The sequence below is a fragment of the Sebastes umbrosus genome, chromosome 15 (genome assembly GCF_015220745.1).
Source record: "Sebastes umbrosus isolate fSebUmb1 chromosome 15, fSebUmb1.pri, whole genome shotgun sequence".
Classification (NCBI taxonomy): Eukaryota; Metazoa; Chordata; class Actinopteri; order Perciformes; family Sebastidae; genus Sebastes; species Sebastes umbrosus.
In genome coordinates this window covers 14316781-14342313 of record NC_051283.1, presented here as the reverse complement: position 1 = coordinate 14342313, position 25533 = coordinate 14316781, and the positions used below count along the sequence as shown (strand labels likewise).

The 25533-nt window shown below is 38.5% G+C and overlaps 1 long non-coding RNA gene across 1 annotated transcript; it reads right to left on the bottom strand.

Moving 5' to 3' along the window:
- Positions 1–1232: 1232 nt before the first annotated feature.
- Positions 1233–25364, bottom strand: LOC119502755. The gene is made up of 5 exons (XR_005210156.1): positions 24494–25364; positions 21626–21719; positions 20005–20358; positions 4280–4399; positions 1233–1725 (listed from the first exon to the last, which is right to left on the bottom strand). It is a non-coding gene; the product is annotated as an uncharacterized LOC119502755 (long non-coding RNA).
- Between the last annotated feature and the right edge of the window lie 169 nt (positions 25365–25533).

Below are 25533 nucleotides of genomic sequence, written 5' to 3'. Positions count from 1 at the left end.
TCTTTTCTCGTATCTCGGCACCCACCCACCACTGTTTGGCTTAGCACCGTGGGGGGAAAAAAATGGCCGATCACCATGGCAACGGTGTGTGCCGTTCTGCTACAGCTGTGATGTATGTGGTGACACTTTTGACCCTCTAGTGAACTCTATAATGCAGGAGCTGTGCAGGGTCCGGATAGACCCTGTCTGCCCTGCCTATCCTGCCACATAGTGCACCATAGGTGTACTGTTAGCTTTATATGACCAGGTCACCATGACAACAGATACCAAAGACCCAATCAGAAATATCAAGGCTGCATACCTTTGTCATGGAAACAAAATAAAATCTCAACAAAGTCTTCATCAACGTCAGTTTGCTGTGACAACAGGATTACCTGCTCTTACAAGGATTATGTGTTTTCGCAATGTTGATTTTGTAGATCAAAATATAATCAGACACCTTTAGTTACATGCTAATCACTGGACAATCCTATTCACCTTTACCAGACATAGTAAACATTTCATTGTGTTTCCTTGTGTCAAATATTCAGCTATAAACACTGCAGCAGCAGAAAGGCGCCAAATGTTGACGTCAGATCTGCCACATTCACTGTCTTAACACAAATCTGAAAGGCAAAGGCGGTCTGTTTTGGAGGATTCAAGGTTTGTTTGGCCCTCGCGTGTTTGTTTCCGACTCGCCTCTCAGTTATGTATATCCTTCATTGTCACACAACACAACACTTCTTCAGAACCTCTGTTGGCATGCCATTTCCACTGACATTTACAAATCATGCACACTACATACATAGAAAGCCCGGATGTGCAAGTGAACACGCGTGACACAAGCACTGGCTTGTTGTGTGATGAGACAGACAAAACACAGAAAAGTCACGTATGCATGCGCCACCACCATCACACAAACAGACGTGTCACTGCCACTGCAAAAAACACAGCACACAAAAACAAGGTGATTCAATACAAAGCAATACTCGGGCACACAAGCGCTCTCAATCAGCACTTGTCTCTCCTCCTGTCTGGTTGGTTTTGCAGAAATGTAGCACCTCTTCTGCGTATCCACCACTAGGAGTGCTGCAGCTTTGCACAAAACCAGCGCTCCTCCAAATCTGCCACAGCTGCTGCTGCCTCACACTGAGCTGCTGTGGAGCAGAAGAAGGGGAGTTGACACCCAGTAAATGCAGAGAAGCAGACACCTTCTTAATCATTCACATTGCCTTTTTTTTTTTTTTATTAAGAAACAATCGGTTCCACATGGTACCAGGCGCATAGAACATATATAATGTGGGACATACAGATAATGCAGACAAGTGACTGCGCTAACACCAAAAATATGTTTGCAAAGAAAAAGGGCTGCTCTTAAAATAAATCACATTTTCAGTGGCTTAGAAGATGACAATCACAAAGGGAAAAGAAAGAATAATGCAGCCTCCGTTATAACACAGAGCACTGCCTGAGCTTATATGATTTTTTGTTACAGTCACATAACGTTTCTTATGTAAACTCAGCCCCGTTCGTTGCCCAGAAAATGTTTTCTTTTGCTCTGGCAAGTGCAGAGGGAGGAATTTTCCACCTTTTCAACAAAAAAATGTAACAAAACAAAAACAAAAGGGACATTCCATGTCCTGTTGCAGCTCCTCAGTCCTGTTTGTCCAGGTCACAGCCTGGGAGGGTCATGACCCTCTAGATACACTCAGACTTGCCATACCACTGAGAAGTCAACCTGCAGGTCTAGAGAGAGAGAGAGAAACAGAGAGAAAGAGAAAGAGAGAGGGAGAGAAAGAAACAGGGAGAGAGAGAGAGAGAGGAAACGTTGTAAGTTCAAAACTGTCAATGCAGCAGTACATGAGGTGATTCTAGTGACATTTAAAGCCATGTTTATGCGCTTAAAGGGACTGTTTGTAACTTCTTACACGTATAAATCAATCCGGGTCGGTGTCCCATGCGCGCTCGCGTGTGGCTGCTGTTCAGACTCTGACTCCAACACAAACTACATGGAAACACCAAAGCCGCAAAGTTATATCTAGTGAAGCCCGTCTTGCAAAACAGTGTTGGCCGCGGTCGGAGGACGCGGGGGAGACCGTAGCTTTGGTCTCCAGGGCCAGAGTCTCTGCTGTACTCTGCTCCTCTGCCTGCTTGCCTTCATTCACACACCGCGCTCGTTCTCGCTCTTTCATGCGCGCACACTACACACTGCAGAAGAGTTAGTAGCTCTGAGAATGTCCAGTGAATGTACAGTGGACGTTTGTGCAGAAATAAATGCTGCAGCTCCTCCAGACCAACAGAGGTTTCCCGTGTCTTGTGAAGTGACGGGGCTCCGCAACGAGAAACGTTGTCTTCTCCGACCAAAACTCTGGTGTCTCCCCTGTTCCCTCCGACCGTGGTGTGAAGCTGAAGCAGGAAAAGCCAACACTAGGATCAGTAGTGATTCATGGAGAGACCTTCGTCTGGTCAGCTAACATTACTGACTGGAGCAGAAACTGACACATGTTGCTGGACATTCATAGAAAAATACACAAAAAATAAGGAAGAACTTTAAGTAAGATACAAACCTTTGCAGGAGGATACGTTGCTATACTCTACATGTATACTCTTAATTTATACATGTGTTAAAAGATAATGCTGTTTTTTTACAACTTGGATATAATTTTTGTTGGTTTGGCCATCGGTTCTACAGGTTATGATAACACAATTGCTAAGATTGGGGAATGTGGCAGCATTGCTAAAAAGAAGACACAGACAGTGGATAAGACCCTCAATTCCAAAGAGGGAAAACTCTTTACTTGTAGTTTTTTTCTAATCCAAATCAACTATAGACCGACCGCTTGGTTTAACTTTAAGATACTTCACTTAATGTAGTTCTGTATACACAGTTTTCCTGTGCAAAGGCAGATTGTTACTGACATTATAGATGAGCTCACTTTGGATTTTTATCTCCAGTAAAGTGGTTTTGAGAGTCTCTCTTCACCACTGTCAGATTTTCACTGTGTTCCCAGATCTCAGCAATTAATTTGGTGAGTACACCAGTGTTATCACAACCAATAAAAAATTATGCACAAAGCTACAAAAGTAAGAACCACGTTGTTGTTAAATGGAATTATCCTTTGTCACTCAATTTCTGCATGTGCTTACATACATTATATACATGTTACATACAAGATCAGCCCTGCCAATCATGGTCATCACGTTTGGGGACAGTCCCCTCCGCCCGTCCACCCCTCCCTGTCCCTGCCTGTGGTCCTGCCACTGATGTTGAGCGGGTGACCTTTTCTCTTGGCTAATCCACACCAAAAAGCCCTAATTACTGCTGCCGCTCCACCAACCTCCCCTGGCCCAATAATCAATACAGCCGATTGGCCGGCGGATCACCCCGTCAGACACCAGCGCTTTAAATGTGACTCAGTGTATGTGTGTGTGTGTGTGTGTCTTGGAGGAATGTAGTGATAGTGTTTTCATGGCAAGAAACAAACAACCAAAGATAGAAAAAGAGAGAACAAGAAAAAGAAACATTGCACGAGCCACAGAGGCGTAAACAGAAGACTGCAAAGTAACCATCAAGCATGCACGCACTTGTACACACACACATTCCTCCCTCCAACCTGAATGTTGTGACACCAGTTGACCTTATTGAGCTTCTGCTCTGTAAAGAGTCCCTGATTAGAATATCTTCCCTTTAACCTTTAGCAGAGTGACGCGCCTCCCGAAAGCAAAGAAATAAGCCATCGGTTTATGCAGAGAGGTGAATGCATGCTGTCGTTATTTCATTAAGCTGTGGCATTTCACTTTACGTCCTGATTGCATTGCTGCAAATGTCGCTTTTGTAAAACAGTAATACTTGCCTTTTCAATGTTTTTTTGGAACATGCAGGTGATGCGCTCCTGGAGATATACTATGATGAGCTGACAGTGTAGAATGTATGCTGCCCAGAGCGCTCATGCTTCTATCGCTACAAATTCTCACCTGTACGGGTGTGTATGTGACGCATCTGTGTCTGCGAAACGCCCCGAGAACATTTCAGAATCAACAAAAGGCCAGACACAATGCTATCAGAAAGAAAAAGGAAGTTTTGTTTCAGATGCAGCTGCATGAACATAGTCATATCTGTGAAACGAAGGAGGCAATCTCTCGATCTCCTCCTTGTCTTTGCCTTTCTTTCTCCTTCTGTCACTCTTGCTGACAGTCTTTGATTGTATTAGACAAGTTAATGAAAAGCAACACAGAAGAAACGACTGGCAGCCCTTCGTGCAGCCTGCACCTGCCAAAGTGTATGTCTGTGTGTGCATACCTGCCAGTGCCTTATGTCTGGCTGTCTTGTGTCCTCGGGCGTGCCAGCCAGTCAACACGATGATGAGACAGTAAGAGAGTGATGAGAAGCTCGTCCATACCTTCGGGGGTGAGGTTCGTTCTGCAGACGTGAAATGGTTATGAAATACCGTTCCCACATTGCAATAAGAAAGCTGACGGAAAAAAAATAATTGTAAAAACATTGTGCTGTATTTTTAGACCCCATTGTCATGAGCCCTAGTTAAAAAAAGTGACAATGTTATATGTATTTTTAATGAGACTCGCTGAATTACATGATTGACTATGTACAGTGTGTCAGAATTTTGCAGATCAGTCCATCAAACATGTAAACTACTTGAGCGTTTAATAGAGCTGCAGGTACATTACGTGTCATTAGCCAACAGTATTATACAGCAAATTAAATTCCCGCAATCTAAGACACATGCAGCCACAATAATGCAAAGGTTTCAGTATACCTTTATGCATAAATATGCTTAAGAACTATGTCCTAAGAGGCTCTGCTCAGTATTTCTCAGAATTGTGCTCACATTGGATTCTGCACCTCACGATTTACATCCGACATTCGGTGCCAATGCAGGAAGTAGTGAGCCCTTTATGTAGCAAGACAGAAAGTACGGTTGTGGAGATCAGGTGGATGAAAAAATCTGACTTCCATGTAGGCAACACATTCTCATCCTAACTCGTCACATACCTCCGTTTTGTCACCCCTTGGCGTCACTTTATTTTTGGCAACAAAACCACTTAGTAAGGTATAGGAAAAAAACAACATGGTTGAGCTTAAAACTACTACAGCTGATTGTAACGTTAAAGTGAAACTTAATGTATGGGACACAAACAGTGGTCTCCTGGATGAAAGCCTTGTGTTTGTTGGACCTATCAACGTCCCCTCTCGCCCTCCCTGTGTGTGTCTTTTCACTCTTTAAACTATACGTCACCACACTCCCGGCGTACTTTCTCTGAGCGTTACTGTTACTGTTGGGTTTACATTGTAGTTAATGGAACGCCCGGTGCGTTTCATATCACACGCAGACAGCCGTGACAACGCCTCGGGACTGGAGTTCACGTCACATATCACAAAGTTGCAATCATTTTTTTAAATGTGTATCTGGTAACTTCAGTAAAAACACAATTTGTGATGAAGACAGCCATCCACTATCATAAACGACCCACTGATTGGACAAATCTATACTTCAGAAAGGAAATGTATATACAGTATACTTCAGAAAGGAAATGTACATGTACAGAGGCTGCTATAGTTTTTTGTCGGTTTTGTGGTTCACCAAAAGGTGATGGTTCTATTAAGAACCATTTTGCCACAAGTAATAATTTGTCTGTGCGGAACAAACAATAAGCATTATAGTTACTATTTCAATAACTAATAGCTACATTTTTTCTGTCCATCACCAGTGGTTGATGAGATGACACCGCCTCTGTGACCTGCGGTCAGCTGTGGTTAATATATCAGATCTGGCTGGTGACCAGGACAGAAGGAGTCAATAACTTATGAGTATCTACTGTTATGACATTGCTTGTCATACTCCAAAAGTATGCTGTAAACACGGTTTCTGATATGCCGTTTTAATTCTTGGTAATACAGTGTGCCGTAATTAGGAAATAGTCATTGATGATGAAATGGGCAGCTCAATCCCTCCCAACTTAATAGTAGGTATCAAGTCTATAAAGCCACCCACCCACACTAATAGGTGTATTATATTGATTCAATAGGTGCACCCCAAGATGGAAATGACAACCCTATATGTGTTTAAGCGACAATAAATAAAAGCACAGCACAAAATGACCATAATATGTCTGTGGAGGTTAATTGAATCAATAGCAGTGACTCAGCAGTTGTTCTCTGGATACTTCAAAACTCATTGTGCAAACTAACATAACATAAAGTCTCAAGCAGATGATGTTGCAGGTCCTTAGTTGCTGATTGAGGTCAATTTAAGCCACGACTTTCTTATTGACCCTTAAAGGGAAACTCAGTGAGCCTTGCACAGGTTTAAACTAGTTCAGTTTTAACAAACTTCCTAAAGAAGGAGGTATGGTAGGCCATTCCTGGAATGTCAAATAACAAGCTCAGCAATAAAACAGATATTAGAAATCTTCTCTCATATTCAAGGTCATATTCTTTGCCTCTTTGTCTAGTGGTGAAGACATGAGCAGAATCTCTACAATGAAGTCAGTGAATGAAGTTTTTTCATAACCGACAGGCATGATAGCAACAACTAGAAAGATAAGACTCGGTATGTAAAAACTGGAAACTCAAATACTCAAAATGTTCCTGTAGGCTGAATGTGCTCCTGCCAACAACCTGTGCATATGTGAGTGTTTCTGTGTGAGTGTGAATGTAAGCCGTGTGAGCATATGATGGTGGACTGAAGACATGCAGCCCCACAGAGAGCTGCCCCAGTCAGCCTGGCCTGCTGAGTGAAACCCTGTGGTAATGTTTAGCTTAAGGGGTGAAAAAGAAGGTGAGTGGGGGGAAAGGAAGGAGGGAAGGATGAGAGGATGACAGGGTTGGGGGTTCTGTGGGTAGACAGAGAGTGAAGGCAACGAAGAGGGTTTGCGGTTTAAGGAAGGGAGGGATGGGTCACGGAGGAGTGACGGGGAGAGGGAGGGAAGGAAGGATGAAAGGTCCAACTGGGACGGAGCGCAGGAGAGGGCTCGTCACTCAGTCGTCTCTCTCTGACACCTGAACCTCCGCTGACCGGGTCGTGACTGCCTCGCTGGCACAGGAGATATCACTAGGGGGGCTGACCTTTGACCTCTCACCTCCTCATCGCCACCACACAGCCTCTCGCCCCGCCTTCTCAACCACCCCCTTGCTTGCTTCCCCGCCTTAATTTCTTTTCAGCTCTCTCTCCTCCGCCCCCTTCACCAGCAGTTTGGTTACCCAGAGCTATAAGAACGGTGCTTGGCTGATTCGTCATGATCTCTAAGTTAATGTAGAGAATTTGCTTTCATTGACACAGTTTGATTCTGATGTTTAAAATCAACGCAAAACAAAACAACTTTCCAGTAAATTATTTAATAAAATAACACAATTTCATGTGAGGGAAGCCTCAGGCCATGTTCAGACAGACATTAGCAATGCATGGAAAAAGGCCTCCCCACATTGATGCCAATTAGGCCACTGTATTGATACAGCCAGGGCTAAATGGGTAGTTCTACTTTTTACCTGGCGACTGTTGCAATGGAGGATAAAATGATTGCCACCATAGTAACTTGTCAGAGTTGTAACAGTTGAGAAACGTGTTTTGATGTGTGATAAGCCTACCTTTATCTGATAGGGCTGAATACAGCCTCTAGTGTATTTTTAGCATAGTGGTGTTTTGGGGCTCAACGCTCCTTAAAGGTACCCTGTGGGCTTTTTGACCACTTGTGGTGCTATGGAGCAATGCTTTGACGAGTGGGTCTCCTTTTTTTTCTGTATTGTACAAACGCATGAGCATGCTAGTTTCACGCTATTCCACTGATTGACAGTTAGTGGCAGTAAAAGTGCTAAGAAGTGCATCAATGCGCCCGCAAAGGCAATGAAGAAGACGACTGCTAGTTAGCACGATTAAAGATATTCAAAACATCACATTTGCAATTTGCTTTGTTTTATGAGGAAGAAAATACACTCAACCCATTTGCTAGACCTCAAGTTGACAATTAATGTTAACATAACTTTTCTATGTTTTTTTCACAGGCTACCTTTAATCCTGTTTACAGTGTCGACGGCAAGTAGAGGTTTCCACACCATACATTTTATTACGTCAAATTACTAAAATATATAATGTAAAGATGGACATTTTGACACCTTAAACACACATGATTTGTTCCTATTTGCAGTGAGCTACTGGGACCTTATGCTCTGAAAGACAGCTTTTTCAGACGGAGGGCATACGCAGTTAGGACAACACACACGCTCACACAAACATGCACACACACACATATCCCTGGGGAGTCGGGCCTAATCCCGGGTTTACATTGTTAGGACAACAGGGATAATCCTGCTAACAGGGTGTTTATCTAGAAACTGCAACCACTGAATCCCCAACACACAGTATTGACCCAGAGAGAAAAAATGGCAAGGGGGTGAGAAAGCAAAGAAAGAGTGAGAGCATAAGACGGCACAACCAAGAAAGGTGAATAAAGAAAAGAGAAAAAGTCAGTGGGAATTACGGAGGAATGACAGTAAAAGGTTGCACTGGAGGAACAGACAGAGAGAGATGGAGGAAAGGGGGTTGGAAGAAGGAAGACGAAGGTCTGTGCTGTCAGGTATGCAGATGAGTGTGATGGCATCAATGCAGGAGTGGACACAGCCAGTCCCTCAGGACAACACACCAACCAGAACACACACACCGAATGGCACACCAGAGAGCATATAAGCCTATATTAGAGATAGAAAACACGGACACATAAACGGAACACACGTGTCAATATACATGTAATAAGATCATAAGGGTTGAGATAGAGATAATTTATAAGATGATTTATTTATTTTTTTTAATTTAAAGAGCATTGTCAATAGGGATTGATTGATTTATGTGTTGTTTTTGCATTGCACTCTCACTTAGCCTTGTGACAGACTGGTGGCCTTTCCAACAAAGGGGACCTTTCCACCGTTGCTCCTATCACAAAGTAAATGAAAGAATGTAAACACAATTACTGTGGGTAAAATCATTTAAGGCACGATACTGCCTGATTGAAGGTTCATTTTTTGTCATTCTGCAAACGCAGGGTTGCACAATGTGCAATACATCCATCTAGTGTTGTGGCGGTGCTATCTTTGGCGGTAGCCTACAACCTTTATGACATTGCCTAAACCAACAATCTGGTTTATAGTTAAATGACAATAAGCATCTACGTGTTAGCTTTCCCAGCTACATACCATTTGCGGCAATGTTATGGTAGCTAATTTGAATTTCCTCTGGTATATCTTTGAGGTAGCTGCCTCATCAGCTTGCTGATAATCTTTATAAACAGGCAACGGGACAAGATTTTGATGTTGAAAGTGTTCTGGTTTCCGTTTGTTGTCTGAGTAGTATTGACCACTGACGTTCGAGCAGGCTTTGGTTGAATGCAGATAAATGCATTGGAATGCATTGGTTGGAATGCAATCTGTGAACCCATCGACTATCGTCTGACGAGGATTTAGTTTTTTACTGGTTTAAAATCAGTTTGTTAACTGGTTAATGGCAAAACAATCCGGTCGTACATATCGTCTCTCAACTCCAACTCTCGCATCTCAAGTTGCTAATTGGCCTGTAAACAATGAGCAGCGCATGGAAAAGGAAGTCTTGGCCCGGATATCCGTGGGCTACACCGGAACCCAAAAAATATAGCGCCTTGCCTCCAGAGACTTATCCGTTACCAGACCGATAGCCGATGGGTTCCGAGATTGGCTTGCTGACTGCCTGTGAGAATGCAGTACGACTATGTGAATACTGGGTAAGCTATTGTCGGAAGAGTTTGAGCTTCACTATATGCAGAGAAAATGGCATTTAATGGGAGTTGGTTACTTTAAAACGTTTGCCTTAATACAAATAACATTCAACAACTAATGAAAAAGAAATGGCTTTTTAATAATATGCACAAATGAAACCAAATGAGATCTTGACATCCAACTGCTAACCGACAAAAGACACACTGCACCACACATTCATGCATACACACAAACCGTCTATACTTTTCCCTACAGGGGCTCGAAACTTCAGTGGCTAACTGCCACTCCAGTATCTAATGCTGCCTGTCGGAATATTGCGCTAGCTGGCGTTAACTTCCTTTTGGGGGAGGTAAGGCGGGCAGGGGGGGATATCGGCAGAACAGCGGCAAGCTTTAGCATGCATGTCAGGGCCGGGGGACGCTCCCTGAGCCAAATGCCAGTCTATAGATCGCAGAGGGGACTAAAGATCACATCATCGTCCACCCGGACACGGGTGACACCGGACAGCGGACGTGGGAGAGAGGCAGGAACGAATGATCCCTGCCAGGACGAGCTGTTATAGACAGCCGCTGTCATTACAGGGCAAACATGCGCCCGTACAAGTGCACGAACGCACACACACACGGAGTAACACACACACGTACACGAGCCGTGACGACGACGTTATAGACAAGCGCTGTCATTAGAAGAGTCTCTGTGGAGCTCAAATGATAACGAGCGAGGGGGAGTAAAAGGAGGGGGGTGTTGACGAGGGTGACTGTCCAGCTGTCTGCAGGTGAGCATGTGGTGTTGGAGAGGTCAGCTTGCTTTAACACACACACACACACACACACACACACACACACATGACTACCTTTATACAACGGACACAAAGTACAAATTACAAACACCCATCATGCATTTCGGCTTTGCTAGTCATTCTCATTTACACTATTTTTCTCTGGTACCAGAGTCATGGAATCTTATGTTTTTGTCTGTACCGGCACTTTGGAGGTATGTTAAGTTTAACTACGGTTAGTTCAATTTATTGATATATAGAGTAAAGTAGCTACTCCCAAAAACAGGAAAATATACCAATTAAACTCTAAGACTGATAGCAACTTAAATAATAACTACACATAATTATTTCTGAAATGTTAATTTGTCTAATTCTATATTATCAAATTATATTGAACTCTTAAATCTTCTTGTTTATAAGAAAAAATCAAAATGACGTATGTTGACGTCTGACTTTTTGAAATATAATGCATTCCAATACACACAATAACACACACACAAAGTAATTATGCAAATATTATGAGCAGTCAGAGCTTTTCTATAGTACACAAAGTATAGATGAAAGTGGGTCTTGGAAACTAAACTTGGTGTGCTTTTATCAGTTTCATTGTTCCTAGAGCGTTAACCCTAAGCACAAAGTAAGAATTAGCCCTAGATCCAGTCGTGACATTTCACATAAGCTTCCAACATAAGTGAGCGGCATCAACATTTTGTGCAGGTGTTGCCTATGTCATTAGATTAGCACTTAATATACAACGTCCTCTGTCAGAAACGAGAAATTCTTTAACATGTCTCTCCATCAAAGTGCTATTCAGTCATTACTGTCATGATTGTGCTAGGAAAGGGACACACACACACATGCACACACACGCACACACACTTTTTCACAAGGCAGTATTGGACCCCTCCACTTTTTACATTCCAAAAACTACTTCATAAAAAAAACTGTAGAAACAACTCCCAGAACAAGAACAGGACGTATATTGTCAATTCACATACCATAAAGGCATATATTGATAGTTACCACAGTTACGTCCAGATCTACATAGATGCATCAGTGAGTTTAGTTAGTAAAATATGAGTAGCATTTAATGTTCCAGAGTTTTATCCCAAAGGAGGGAAAAGGATCCGCAATGAATTATCATTTCACACAGGAGAAATGCTTGCAATATTGTTAGCAGTGCAGTGGATAGAGGATACAAGACCATTGATAGCAAACATTTATACAAACTCAAGCTCATCAGCAGACCAGACAGTTTGATAGAAGCACGACACACAGTATACAGAATCAAAATGATGATATGTCTTACAGTAATATTTTTATGGATATGGATATGGATTGGTATCAAAGGAAATTAAATGGCAGATAATGTTGCAAAGGAGGTTACAAAAAATAATTACATTGATTTGGCAGTTAGCTTCAGCAAAACAGAAATCAAGAGCATTATCAAAAAGAGATCTAAGGAAAAGTGGCAGGAGCAATGGGAGGAAGAGAGGAAAGGGCGGTGGTTTTACTGAGTTAAAAAGAAAGTGTGAGAAATTATGTGTATAGGAAGGAACAGGAGAGATAAGACAATAATGTCAAGACTTAGATTTGGACACACTGGACTAAAAAATATACTATTCAAAATATAACACAGGTAGATGTGATTAATGTGGGCAAATATTTTTGACAAATAAATATGATAATTTATTATTTAAAAAGCACTAATTAAAACAGAAACAGAAAACAAGTATATTAAGTCATTAGGAACAAATTAATTAACAAGGTCATGAAAAATTGGAATAATGGAATAAAGCACCTGTGAGATATGACAAAAAGTAAACCTCTGGGGTCTGTGGGTACCCCAGTTGGTAGGATGAGGGTTAAATATGGTTTAAGGTAATTAATCTCTGCATGTGTAACATGTTCAGCATCAGTTTAATTAGTTTTGGCGCAGTTGTAATTTACTCCACATGATGCTCTTATTTCTATCATTGCCTCTCATTACCAATTGATTCAATACTGTAACATGGCTTTGTAAGCATAAGTATCTCATTTTAGAAGGTGAACATGTGCTAGTAATGGCATATTAGTTTACTCAGTGATTGAAAGAGCTGTGAATATATATTGATAGTTTCTAAAGTGGATAATTAACCTCCGTTTGGTATGTAACCCATTTCATTATTGTGATTACTGGAATGTCACAGAAATAGATAATTTAGTGTTTCCTAAAAACAAACTTTCATACAAGCTTAATTGTATTAAAATAATTAATTAATTAACAACAAAATATATGTGCAGTAAATTAAATGAAAGATATTTTATCAGTGCAAACTTGTTATTTCATATACCGAGGTTGGTTTGAATGTGTGCAACATTCATGATTTTTATATTTGAATGATTGTGTGCCTGTAATGTGTTTTGTTTTGTTGTGTCTCTGTGCGCCAAAATATTCTCTTGATACTTTGATCATTTTTTCAGATTTCTTTCTTTCTTTTTCTTTTTTCTTTTTTAAAAGAGCTGTTGTAGAATGGAACCAGGGGAATTAGATATTGTGTGTTGAAACCACTTGACGTCCTATACATGTAGCTGTAGTTGTTATAGTAACGTTATTAATAGTTGTTGATGTAGTTGTAGTAGTCATAAAAAATGTTATAAAAATGTCATAGTATAGTACACCATAAAATGTCATAGTATAGTATGCCATTAAAATGTCATTAATAACTTAATAGTATAGTTTGTAATAAAAAGTGCCATAGTATATTATATCATAAAAAACATCATAATGCAAGTGATAGTAAAAAGTAAAAAGTAATATTATAGTATCTCAATAAAGACGGCATTAAAAGTCATAGTATAGTATGCCATAAAAATGTCATAGTATAGTGTGCAATAAAGGTGTCTTTAAAAAGCCATAGTATAGTACTGTATGCCATGAAAGTGCCATAATTCTTTACAATATAGTATATCATCAAAAATGGTTTAATATAATAGGTCATAATGAATGTCATAGAAAAGGATACCATAAAAATGCCATAAAAAGTCATAGTATAGAATACCTTAAAAATGCCATTAAAAATGGCATAAAAAATTTCATAGTATAGTATATCATCACAAATGTAAAAAAGTATGGTATGTCATGAAAATGAATAAAATGTCACAGTATAGTATTTCATAATAATAACAACAATATAATATCTAATAATACATTTCTCATGATATAGTATGCCTTAAGTAAGGGATAATGTACAGAAAATGGACCCCGAAGAGTTTATTTCACAACAATGACCGGCTAGCTGTACATTATCCCACTTATTATACGATTATTTACTTATGAAATCAATGATTTGACACAAGAACGGTCCACCAGAGTCCGGAATCAGAACTGCACCCATAGCAACGGTCTGCTATAAAGAAATAACAAAAATAACAGACCGTAAAAAAGTCATAGCATAGTATGTGAAATAAGTAAAAAAAAATGTTGAATGTTGAAAAAAGAAAAAAACAAGTCATTGTATAGTATGTCATAAAGATCACAAAAAGTCATATTATAGTATGTCGAAAAAAGTCCCAAAAATGTTATAGTATGGTTTGCTGAAAAAACTCATAAAAGGTCATACTATGTCGAAAAAAGTTGTAAAAAGTCAAAGTATAGCATGTCGAAAGAAGGCACAAAAAATAATAGTGTAGTATGTTGAAAAAAGTACAAAAAAGTCATAGTATAGTATACCGATGAAAAATTCATACTTTCATGTCGAAAAAATTCATAGTATAGTTTCTCTAAAAAAGTGATGAAAAAGTCATACTATAGTATGTCAAAAAAATCATAGAATAGAATGTCAAAAAATGTGAAAAAAAAGTCATAGTATAGTATGTTAAAAAATGTCACAAAAAAGTCATACTACAGTATGTTGAAAGAAATTCATAGTATAGTGCATGTTGAAAACAGTCATAAAAAATCACAAGACTTTTATTGACTTTAAACTATGATTTTTTTTTCACTTTTTTCGACATACTGTACTATAACTTTTTTTTATAATTTTTTTCGACTTACTATACTCTGACTTTTTATCACTTTTTTTTCGACATGCCATATTACGACTTTTTTCATCATGCTACACTATCAGTTTTCATACTATACTTTGATATTTTCATAATGTTTTTTGACATGCTATATTATGACTTTTTAATCACTTTTTTCAACATAGTATACTATGACTTTTTTGTCACTGTTTTCAACATATTATACTTGGATATTTTTATGATTTTTTCCACATATTATACTCTGACTTTTTTATGACTTTTTTCCACATATTATACTCTGACTTTTTTATGACTTTTTTCAACATATTATACTATGACTTTTTATCAAATTTTTCAACATACTATACTATGACTTTTTTGTCATACTATGCTATTTCTTTTTTATCACTTTTTCGAGATACTATACGCTGATGTTTTTATTACATCTTTTGACATGCTATACTATGATTTTTGAAAAAAGTGACAAAAAAGTCATAGTATGCTATGTCGAAAAAAGTCATAGTAAAGTGATACGAAAAAAGTTATAAAAATGTCATAGTATTGTATGTCAAAAAAGGGATACAAAAGTCACACTATAGTATGTCAAAAAAGTGATAAAAAGTCATAGTAGAGTATGTCAAAAAAAGTTATCAAAAAGTCATATTATAGTATGTCAAAAAAGTGATAAAAAGTCATAGTAGAGTATGTCGAAAAACTTGGCAGCAGCGTAACTTGTTTAATTGACAGCTGATTGGCAAATAATCAGTTTGTGTTAGAAGAGGGCTGGATGTCTGTGAATTGGATTGGATTGGAATTTAGATTTACCAAGTGACTTTGTCTTATCAAATTTGTTTACATATTCTTTGAACCTTCGTTGTGAGCGACTCAGAAATGGACGTGTTGGAGTATGTTGAAAAAAAGTCCCAGTATAGTATGTAAAAAAAAAAAAAGTTATAGTATAGTATGTCAAAAAAAGTGATACAAATGTCATACTATAATGTGTCGAAAAAAGTCATAGTATAGTATTTTGAAAAAGTGATAAGAAAAAGTCCTAGTATAGTATGTCGGAAAAAAGTGATAAAAAAAAGTTGTATAGTATGTTGAAAAAATTGATTTAAAAAAAGCCATCCTATAGTACGTCGAAAAAGTTCTTAGTATAGTATGTCGAAAAAAAGTCATAATATAATATGTCGGAAATAGTCATAGTATAGTATGTTTTTTATTCAACATACTATACTAAAACTATTTTCTGACTTCTTTTGGCATACTATACAATGACTTTTTTCCAACAAAGTATTTTCTGACTTTTTTCAACCTACTATACTATGACTTTTTTTTGACATTCAATATTATGACTTTTTTATGATTTTTTTTCTACATACTCTATTATTACTTTTTTGGGAATCTTTATTGCGACACACTATACCAGGAATTTTTTTAACTGGAAGACCAATACTGAGGCTATTTATAAGAAGAGGATGAGCAGACTCTATATCCTGAGGAAGCTGAGATCATTCAACGTGTGCAGCAACATGTTGGAAATCTTCTATCAGTCTACTGTGCCCAGTGCACTGTACTTCGCTGTCGTCTGCTGGGGGAGCAGCATTGGACTCTCAGCTTTATAGTTTCCGTCCAACAATTGGCTACTCCACTCTGTTTTGCTTCTTCCATAACCTTGCAAAAGTGAATTTGCGCAACTTTATACTCTCACTCTACCTCATTGCATTTTAAAATAATGCAACAAATGCAAAAAATGTGCACTTGTTTAATGTATAAACATGTATGACTGTAGTATATTATCCTATCCTATCTACCTATAACAATTTACCACAGACAGACTAAGGGCCGGCTTAAGGCATAGGCCATATAGGCGGTCGCCTAGGGCGCCACCTTCGTTGGAGTTCTGGTCGCCCTCTAAACACATTTAAGACAACAATATCAGGAACCAATTGTTTATTTATATTATAATAAATGCAGTTATTTATGAAACAAAAAATCATAATCCAAATTTCACCTGGGGCACCAAAAGGGCTAGAGCCTGGCCGGTATGAATAGTTTTGATGCAAAATATTTGCAGGCGAGTATTTCACATTTCCGTTTGTTTATCAGTCATGCTCCCTGTGTGTAAAGGCCTTAAGATGGGTTTTACTATCATCATAGCTTTTGGGAAATCAGGCCGTGGTTACCTATGAAAAGAACAGTGCAGAAACATGACTGGAATCCAAAAATAAAACAAGAAACTAGGAAGACATCCACTTTCACAACATTATGGTTTATGTAGGATGATGTTTTCTGATGGCCACTGCTGCTCTGTCAGCGCCTCAACTCCCAACAACGTGATAAGACGCTTTTATCTGGTGTGTTTACACAACTATAAACATACAGTATCTTACCGATTTTACTCAGAATCAATTTGTCTTGCTAAGCTTACTGTTACGAGTGTTGTGAGATTCAAATCTAGACTGTTCTTTGCCTAAAGGGGACAGGCAGCCTATCAGTGCATAGTTTCACTCTGCCTCTCAGACTCCCACAGTGTGATGTGCTCCAGGGCATGTACAAACGAGAGGCTTAGAGTTACACTAAGCCTTGCATCTGTCACTGAAACATCTCTGTCATTCTTTACAATAACAAGCTGCTGTATTAACACTGCCTGTTTTAACATCCATGCTGACTCTGCAGCTGTGTGTGTGTGTGTGTGTGTGTGTGTGTGTGTGTGTAATTGCTGGCATCAGAACACTCAGAAAATGCACTAACAAGCCAAGTATTTGAGATCAGTAAACTTGACTTTGCATCTGAAGGGAGCGGCTTACATAATGACTCTAACAATTTTGAAATACGATCATTACAATTAGTGCTATTAATATCAGATATGCTCCAACACGTCAGTCAAACAACTGGAAGAAAGAGAAATCTTGACAAGTGCAACAACTGTGTCAATTCGTTCTGAAAATGATCTAAATGTCTCGAAGTGACCTGGGCTGCTGACTTGTCAGCAATCATCAAAGAGGTCGAGCGCTCCATTTTGTGTCAGTTAACGCACAAATTGCTCCCTAATCCCTCCCAGATTGTGTTTCCAGTGGGTCTTCTGTCACATCGCACGTGAACACCATTGCTCTTCCTATGGGGCGGACTGACAGGTGGTTCACAGGTAAAACGGTGTCAGGTGAGCTCAAACATCCCGACAATTGCTGCAAGTCGCTCCGAGCAGAGTCCAGCGCTCACACGCTCTCCAAATTTTCCCTGACATGGAGACGTTTAATCTGAGGTGTTGAAACCTCTCTTCTGCCCTGGAGCTGTGTGTGTTTGTGTGTGAAAGTAGCAACTGTGGTTCAGTGTTTCTTTCTCTGATATGTTAGCAATTATCTCCTTGAGGCCATTTTAACACGTGCTACTTCACCTGTCTAGTTATTCATTAGACCAAAGGCTCAGGTCCTTGATATCAAAGGCTTGGCTCAGGCTGTACTCGCTTATTGACAAGCACTCAGGAAAGGCTGTGGGGTGTGTTGCTGGCTATGCAGTTTAGGGTTTGGGATTATGTTTTAGCTTTGTATGTTAATCTTACATCTTTGGCTCAATAAGAAAATGACAAACGAGCATAACAAAAGGCACCACTGTGTATGAAAAACCACAGTATATACCATACAAAGCGACTGGCTTTTTTCTCGTTGTTACATTTTAGAAGTTATTTTTTAGATAGTCATGATTAATTAAGGCACAGTGCGTACTGAAGACAGAAATTATCTGGCTCTCTGTGACAAAATATGAGACTATAAAAGATGAATGCAAATTGTTTTCTTTTATTTGCCAAAGAAGGAAAAAAGGGCATTATTATTATTATATTCTTACAATATGTGACTTCACTATTAGTGTTCTGGGTTTACATGCACTAGGACAAACAGGCCACCTTGGTGGCTAACATCACATACTGTAGATCAGTGTTGAGCAGCTTTACACTAATGTGTTGACTTTTTCCAGTAATGAGTAGTGTAAGGGATTACAATTTGAAATCAATTACAATACAGTTACCAATCCCAGTAATGCTCAGTTACTTTGACAATTTGGGGGTGGACTTGTTTGCTGTCATACCGGGAGTTTGCTAAAAATGTCTTCTCTCAACAAAAAGAAAAACCCCACAAAGTTGGCAGTTTGATCCCCAGTTCCTACTCTCTGCATGTCGTAGTGTCCTTGAGCGAGACACTGAACCCCACATTGCTCCCCGGGCACTTAAATGCAGAGGTTAAATGTCATGTATGTACCTGTATGTATATGATGAATCTAATAAAGTCTAAGTTCAGAGGACAGACAACTGTGGGTTGCATTAGCTTGGCGCAGAATGTGGCAAAAGGGGCTTTCCGTTAACTCAGAAGTTGTCTTTATTTAGTTGTCTTTATTTAGTTGCATTTATTCACGTTGTGTCTTCTTAGCTGCTAGCTGCTAGTCAGCTTAATCTATATTCAGTTGGTTAGCTGTCAGTTGAGGAGATTTATCTGGATTGCTGTGTGCAGTCAGTCATCGGAGCTGAGCTAACATTAGCTATTGATGATCAGTAAATATCTCCTAACCTTAGCCTGTCTGTTTGTTAAACTACTTGTTTTGTAATTGTACACTTGGTAAATACAGAAAATGTGCCGTGTAATTAGTAAAGAAATGTAATTCATTTTTCAATGAGAAATATGTAGATAGAGTAGACGAGAGTAGAATTATTGATATGGGTGTTTTAAACAGTATGTCCGCCATTATTATGCAGAAGACCACTCTTTTTTATTATTATAGAATTCTATTCAAAGAGAAGATAGTATAGTGCTTTTAATTAAATCATTTTTTTTTTATATCTGCTATGTTTAAGACAGGATCAATTGCACTCACTTTGTTGTAGTGGTGACATCTACTCCCCATATCAAGGAACCAGAGCTTTGTATTTGCAATTAATGTAGAAATGTATTTGCAGATGGTGTTTTAAGGGTATGATTTGTAGAAAACGTTTTATATTTTAAAGTTTTATTGTGCCCAGATTTACAAATGCAAAACTGGCCTGGATTGATTTTGCAACAGTACAATTTTTGTGATGAAAATAGGTAGTTTTCAAAAACCTAATTTCTTAAGAAAAGCCTCAAAAGAGCCCACATGTAGATTAAACACAGGTCAAACATAATAGTATTTCTCTTTTGAACAATTTCAATATTGAGTTGCAACTGTTTTTAATGTATTTTACAGAAGTCGCAGAATTTTTTTGTGTCTTATTCATGTATAGCTATTCTGGCCTACGCATCTCTTCAGCCAGGATGTTCCTCAGTGGATATTCCTGTCTGATTGGTGTGTGTGTGTGTGTGTGTGTGTGTGTGCGTGTGTGTGTGTGTGTGTGTGTGTGTGTGTGTGTGTGTGTGTGTGTGTGTGTGTGTGTGTGTGTGTGTGTGCGCACAAGAGAGAGAAAGAAAGAAAGAGAGACATGGGATGAACAGCCTGTCTGTCAGGTGTTGGTACTCACATTAGTCACGTACAAAACAAAGGATTCTGGGAAGCGACGATCGCCAACACAAAGAGCATCCAGACTCCACTCAGCGTCATCCGATCTCTTCTGTGTGTGTGAGTAGGTAAGTGTGTGTGTGTGTGTGTGTGTATGTTGGGGGGCTTTCTTTAGAGGGTGAGGGCGCCTCATTGGCTGCATTGCTGGGGTCAAGCTGAGGTCAGGACATGTGTGATGGATGGACCTCTGTCTCTAGACCACTGCCCTTCTCCTAGTCCTCTCTCCTCCTCTGGGCCTCAGACCCACTACAGCGTCCTGCCAGTGTGCTCTCTCTTCTGTTCACTTTGAGTCACTCCATTTTGCCAAGTAGGACCGCTGCAACACACAAAAGGAACTTAAAGAAAACTGCAGACAAGTCGAGTTGAGGTGAGTTCTGCTGTGGACGTGCAGCGCTATACAGTCAGCCTCTAACCTACCACCTCATCCCAGCCTTTCCTCACTCTAAACACCACGACACACTTTACTGTTTCAGTTTCATCACATTCATACACAGACAACTGACCACATGATGTCATCTCTCCTCTCTATACCACATCTTCTCTTCCTCCATCATACTGTCAATCCCTCTATCGGCTCCGTCCTTTTATCGGCACATGGAGACGCACATCTGTCGATGGAGGAATTCATTTTGGCTGCCAATCACAACAGGGGAGTGGTCAATGAGCACTGATGTGCCAATACCTCGACTACCCTGATGAGTGACTTCTGTCTGTCTGCCTCTCTGTCTCTCTGGGCTTCCAGCACTTTCTGTCTGCTGTTGTGTGATCAGACCAAGAGAATATCTGTCTACCCCTCACTGTTTTGATTTTTACCATGCCCAACTGTGTATGTGTCGAGGGCAGAGTACTATAGCTGACTATAAACAAACCACAACTAAGATCTATGTGTAAAAGCACAATCTGATCAGAGGCCTCGAGGACACACTGACTACATTTTGGTTCATATCCCTGCATCTTCTCATTTGCATAATGCCCTGGACGCCTAGGATTTCTCCATTACAATGGAGAAATGAGGCTGAACCTCAAAAGCTTTCATCAATAAGGTTTTGATGGCAATGTCAAATGGATATTTACCATAGGTGGTACAATGATAAGGCCTTCTGAATTTCCCCCTCCCTGTGAAAGCGTTCTCGTTTGTGTCTAAATCCTTCTGTTTCCTTCTATTTCCTTCTATCTTGGTAATTCACACTGAACTTCATGGTGATTTTTTTCTGTCTTTTACACACACACACACACACACACACACACACAGAGAGAGAGAGAGAGAGAGAGAGAGAGAGAAGCCTCTAAGAAAAATAAGAAAATGAAATCAACAAGGTGAAACTTCAGAGGCAGAGGTTTGACACTCCAGGGGTGAAATCTTTTTTAAATGTGTTTCCCTTATTTCTCTCAGTGTGTCTTCTCTTTCTGTGTGTTTGTGTCTGTTTGCATGATAGCACCTGTGTATGCATGTACAAACTCGTCCCTGACCTAAATATCCTGAAGCACCTGTATTTGCACTTGTTGACGAACAACCTCAGTACAAATATCTTGCACATGTGACTGCAATTTTGTGGGTGAAAGTGTGTTTCTGAGATGAATACCTGTAAACTGTCAGGTGGAGGCCCATGAGTCTTGTTGTCAACTCTGCTTCCTTTTTATGTCTCACATGTCATCTTTCTGTATCCACCGATACTGCTAGAGAAAAAGAGTCAAATGATCACAAGCATCTTGTTCTTTAACTGCTTTAATTCAGTCTTAAAGAACTCATATATTGTGAAATAAAATAATTGTCATTCAGACACAGACTGGTAATTTTAACTTTAACCAATCACATTTGAGGAGGTGAAATAATACTTTTTGACATTCTCCAAACTAGTGACAAGTCACAATTCAGATATTATTATGGTGATACATTATTTAGTACTATAATAGAAGGACATAAAGATTATTATTATATAGAGAAGAATAAACGTAAACACAAGAAAATGTGTAGAAATACAAGATACATGTATATTTTAATTATTGGGGAATTGTATTTCCTTGTAATTTATGTAATTCTTGAATATGCAAATAAATTATAAACCAAACTTGGATACAATTTGTTTTGCTTTTCTTTCCTCCAAAACACAATTTTCCTATTTTTATGTTGATATTTTTTTTTTTAATTGTTTCTAACCCTAACCCTTTGTGGCGGCCTTCTCTCTTGTCTAGTAATCCGAAATTGTTTGTATTGTATAATATGAAAATATATGTTTGGGATCAAATCTTCAATTTGTTTAAATAATTTAACAGGTCAACGCATGTCATTTTATTTGAAGTATCCTATACACGTCATTGGTATAGGCTGGATTTTATTATAGTTTCAAAATATTTCTTGTGTATTACTCCAGCTCTTCAGGGGAATATTCAAATTTGAATGACTATATATATATATTTTTAATTTATGTCAAATGAACAGCTTAAAACTTTTTTTTCCGTTGCTGTGGTTATTTAGAATAGCTAACCTATTTGACCAAAGTCAAAAAGTATTTTCTTCATATGTTATCCCAGTCATTTCCTTGGCACAAATGCCTGCATGGTTGGCACAAGCAAAGCGCACGTCTATTTTAGGGCCTATATCAAGGACGCGCAAATGAATTCTCCTCTAGTCTAATTTCTGCTTCACTTCCTGAAGTCAGACGCTTCTTTAAACATCTATTCCTCCTTCACAAAGCCTTAATGGTTTTCGTCAAACATCTGTCATCGTCCGTGTGTTTATCCGAGGGCTCTAATGGGAACCAGATTCTGGCAGGACGGACCAGTAAAAACGTCCTTATTATATAGATATTTTTTTCTGAGGTCATTTCCAGCATTTAGCACCCAGTGTGAGGGTGTTTTTGGTGAACCAGGCCGTCGGAGCTGGACTGTAACTGCGTTGTTGAAGGGCTTGTTTGCCCAGTGTGGTCTGTAAACTGTTGTTTAGGTGTGGGTGGTGCTGTGACAACAAACTCAAACTGTGACCGAGGTTTGACCCCAGGGTTTCTTTTGAGGATCAGCTGCGTTTCTAATCTGTGTGGCTGCTGCAAAGCTGCACAGAAGCCTGGAAATAGAACTGTGGAGCTAAAACTTCTCCATGAGGGAGAATTTGTGGGAGTCTCCAGAAACATGTATTAATTTTACTAGTATTTTATTTGAGATGATAACACAAATTAGCAAATAACTGTTTAAAATGTGTGAGAAGAGAAAATAACTTTCTTCACAGTGTTACTACAATTTCTACTTTGTTTCAATCTAAAGTGATTTATCAGGTTTGGACTCACACACACACACACGAAAAATAAATTAGAAATTAGAATTAGAATTAGAATTACAATCTAGAATTAGAATTAGAATTAGAATTAGAATCTGCGGCCAAATGAGTAAATATGTTCCAGAATGTTGTCAGTCTCTGCTGCACAGAGGGGGATTTATAATTGCGAGCAAAATAGGACACCAGATGTTTAGATTTAGAAGAATCACTGTGAAAATGTGATATAAGTTATAGGCTGCTGATTCGAATAAGAAATATACAAAAATAAAATTGTCGATGGTCGTAAACAAAATAAAAAAATACTTCTAAAAACTATTTGTCATATTTAAATATGCAGATTAGGCAGAAACAAATATTTTCCCAAGCCAAGTGTATAAAATCTCGCTATATTATAAAATATTAAGTTCTCATTAAAACTCGTCATATTTGTCAAAAAATATTTTAGGAGATCTGACCGCAAAATAATACGCTATTACCAAGTGTTTAAATTTTTTTTCCAACTGACTGACTTTTAAATCAGTCTAATAGCAGCGTTTAAATGTACAGTATATTCCTTTGTTCAAAATAATGTAGGACAATAACATTTAAAAAATAATTAAATTATTTAGATAAAGTCTTGTAAATGTAATCCATATGATTTCCTCGGCCTATCGTTTTCAATAGCCCATAATAATTTTAAAATATGTTAGATTATTTTAAGAAAAAATAGAAAATAAAAATACTGATATAATAGGGCACAGCAACTAAGTACTTTTTCGTTTTGCCTTAAAATGTACTTATATTAAAATAGTAAACATTTAGAAATACATATTGCATTAACATTAGATTAAAATACCGACCTCTTGTTGAAATAATAGTTTGTCATGCGCAGAGCACAATTTGATTTATCTTTTTTAGGGGGAATAGATGAGATAAATGTTCACCTCATTTTTATCCAGATTGGCCTGAAAAACACAAACAGGTCCCTTGAGCAACAAGTCTGTTTACATACTTTACTCTTTACACCGAAACAACTCCTCTAACAACACAAGGAGGGTGAAGTTACCAAACCAACATTGCCACATGTTTCATACAGAGCAACCTAAATATAGAAAAACACCTGATATAAAGCATCAACAATATCGAAACAGGAAAACTAGGTGAGAGTAATAATAAAACAGAGGTTGGCTACATAACTTACTATGTTTGCTGTTGCTGAATGAGACAGAGCAGCCTCAGCAGGTCTCCACAGCTCCAATAGAGCAGCTCTTGCAGGTGGATCCAAGGTAAAGGTGAACGTCGCTCATTAATCATGGCTCTTTCGGCGTTTTTTGCCCTTTTATGGTAGGATGGACTCGCAGCCTGCACACCAGGAATTAAAACAGCGAAAGAATCAGGGAACACCTTTTTTCTGTTTGGAAACTGGACAGAGAATCATTTATCAAGTCAGGTAAAAATAAAAATAAACTAAATTTCCTGTTTTAGAATCCAGTTTAGACAAACTTGTTTAAATATTAATAAAAGTTATTCAACTTCTAATAATCAATATGATCTTTAGTCACTCAAAATGCATTATCTGAAAGAGCAGGGACAGAGAATCATTGATAAAGTCATGTACAAAAATAAAACTAAACTAAATTTCATGTTTACAGTCCAGTTTAGACAAACTTCTTTGAATATTAATAAAAGTTATTCAACTTCTAATGTAAATCAATATGATCTTTAGTCACTCAAAATGCATTGTCTGAAAGAGCAAGGACAGAGAATCATTGATAAAGTCAGGTAAAAAAATAAAACTAAACTAAATTTCCTGTTTAGAGTCGAATTTAGATAAACTTGTTTAAATATTAATAAAAGTTATTCAACTTCTAATAATCAATATGATCTTTAGTCACTCAAAATGCATTGTCTGAAAGAGCAAGGACAGAGAATCATTGATAAAGTCAGGTAAAAATAAAAATAAGCTACATTTCCTGTGTTAGAGTCCAGTTTAGACAAACTTGTTTAAATATTAATAAAAGTTATTCAACATCTAATAACTTCTAATAATCAGTATAACCTTAGTCACTCAAAATGCATTATCTGAAAGAGCAGGTTAACAAATCAGGCGTAAATATAACAGAACATTAATTAATAGCTATTGTTAAAGCAAAAATGTGGAGCTGACCGTGTGACATACAGTGCTGCAAGTTTTCACTGCTCCTCTTGTCATCAGGTGGTGATGATGACACCTCCTTGTGA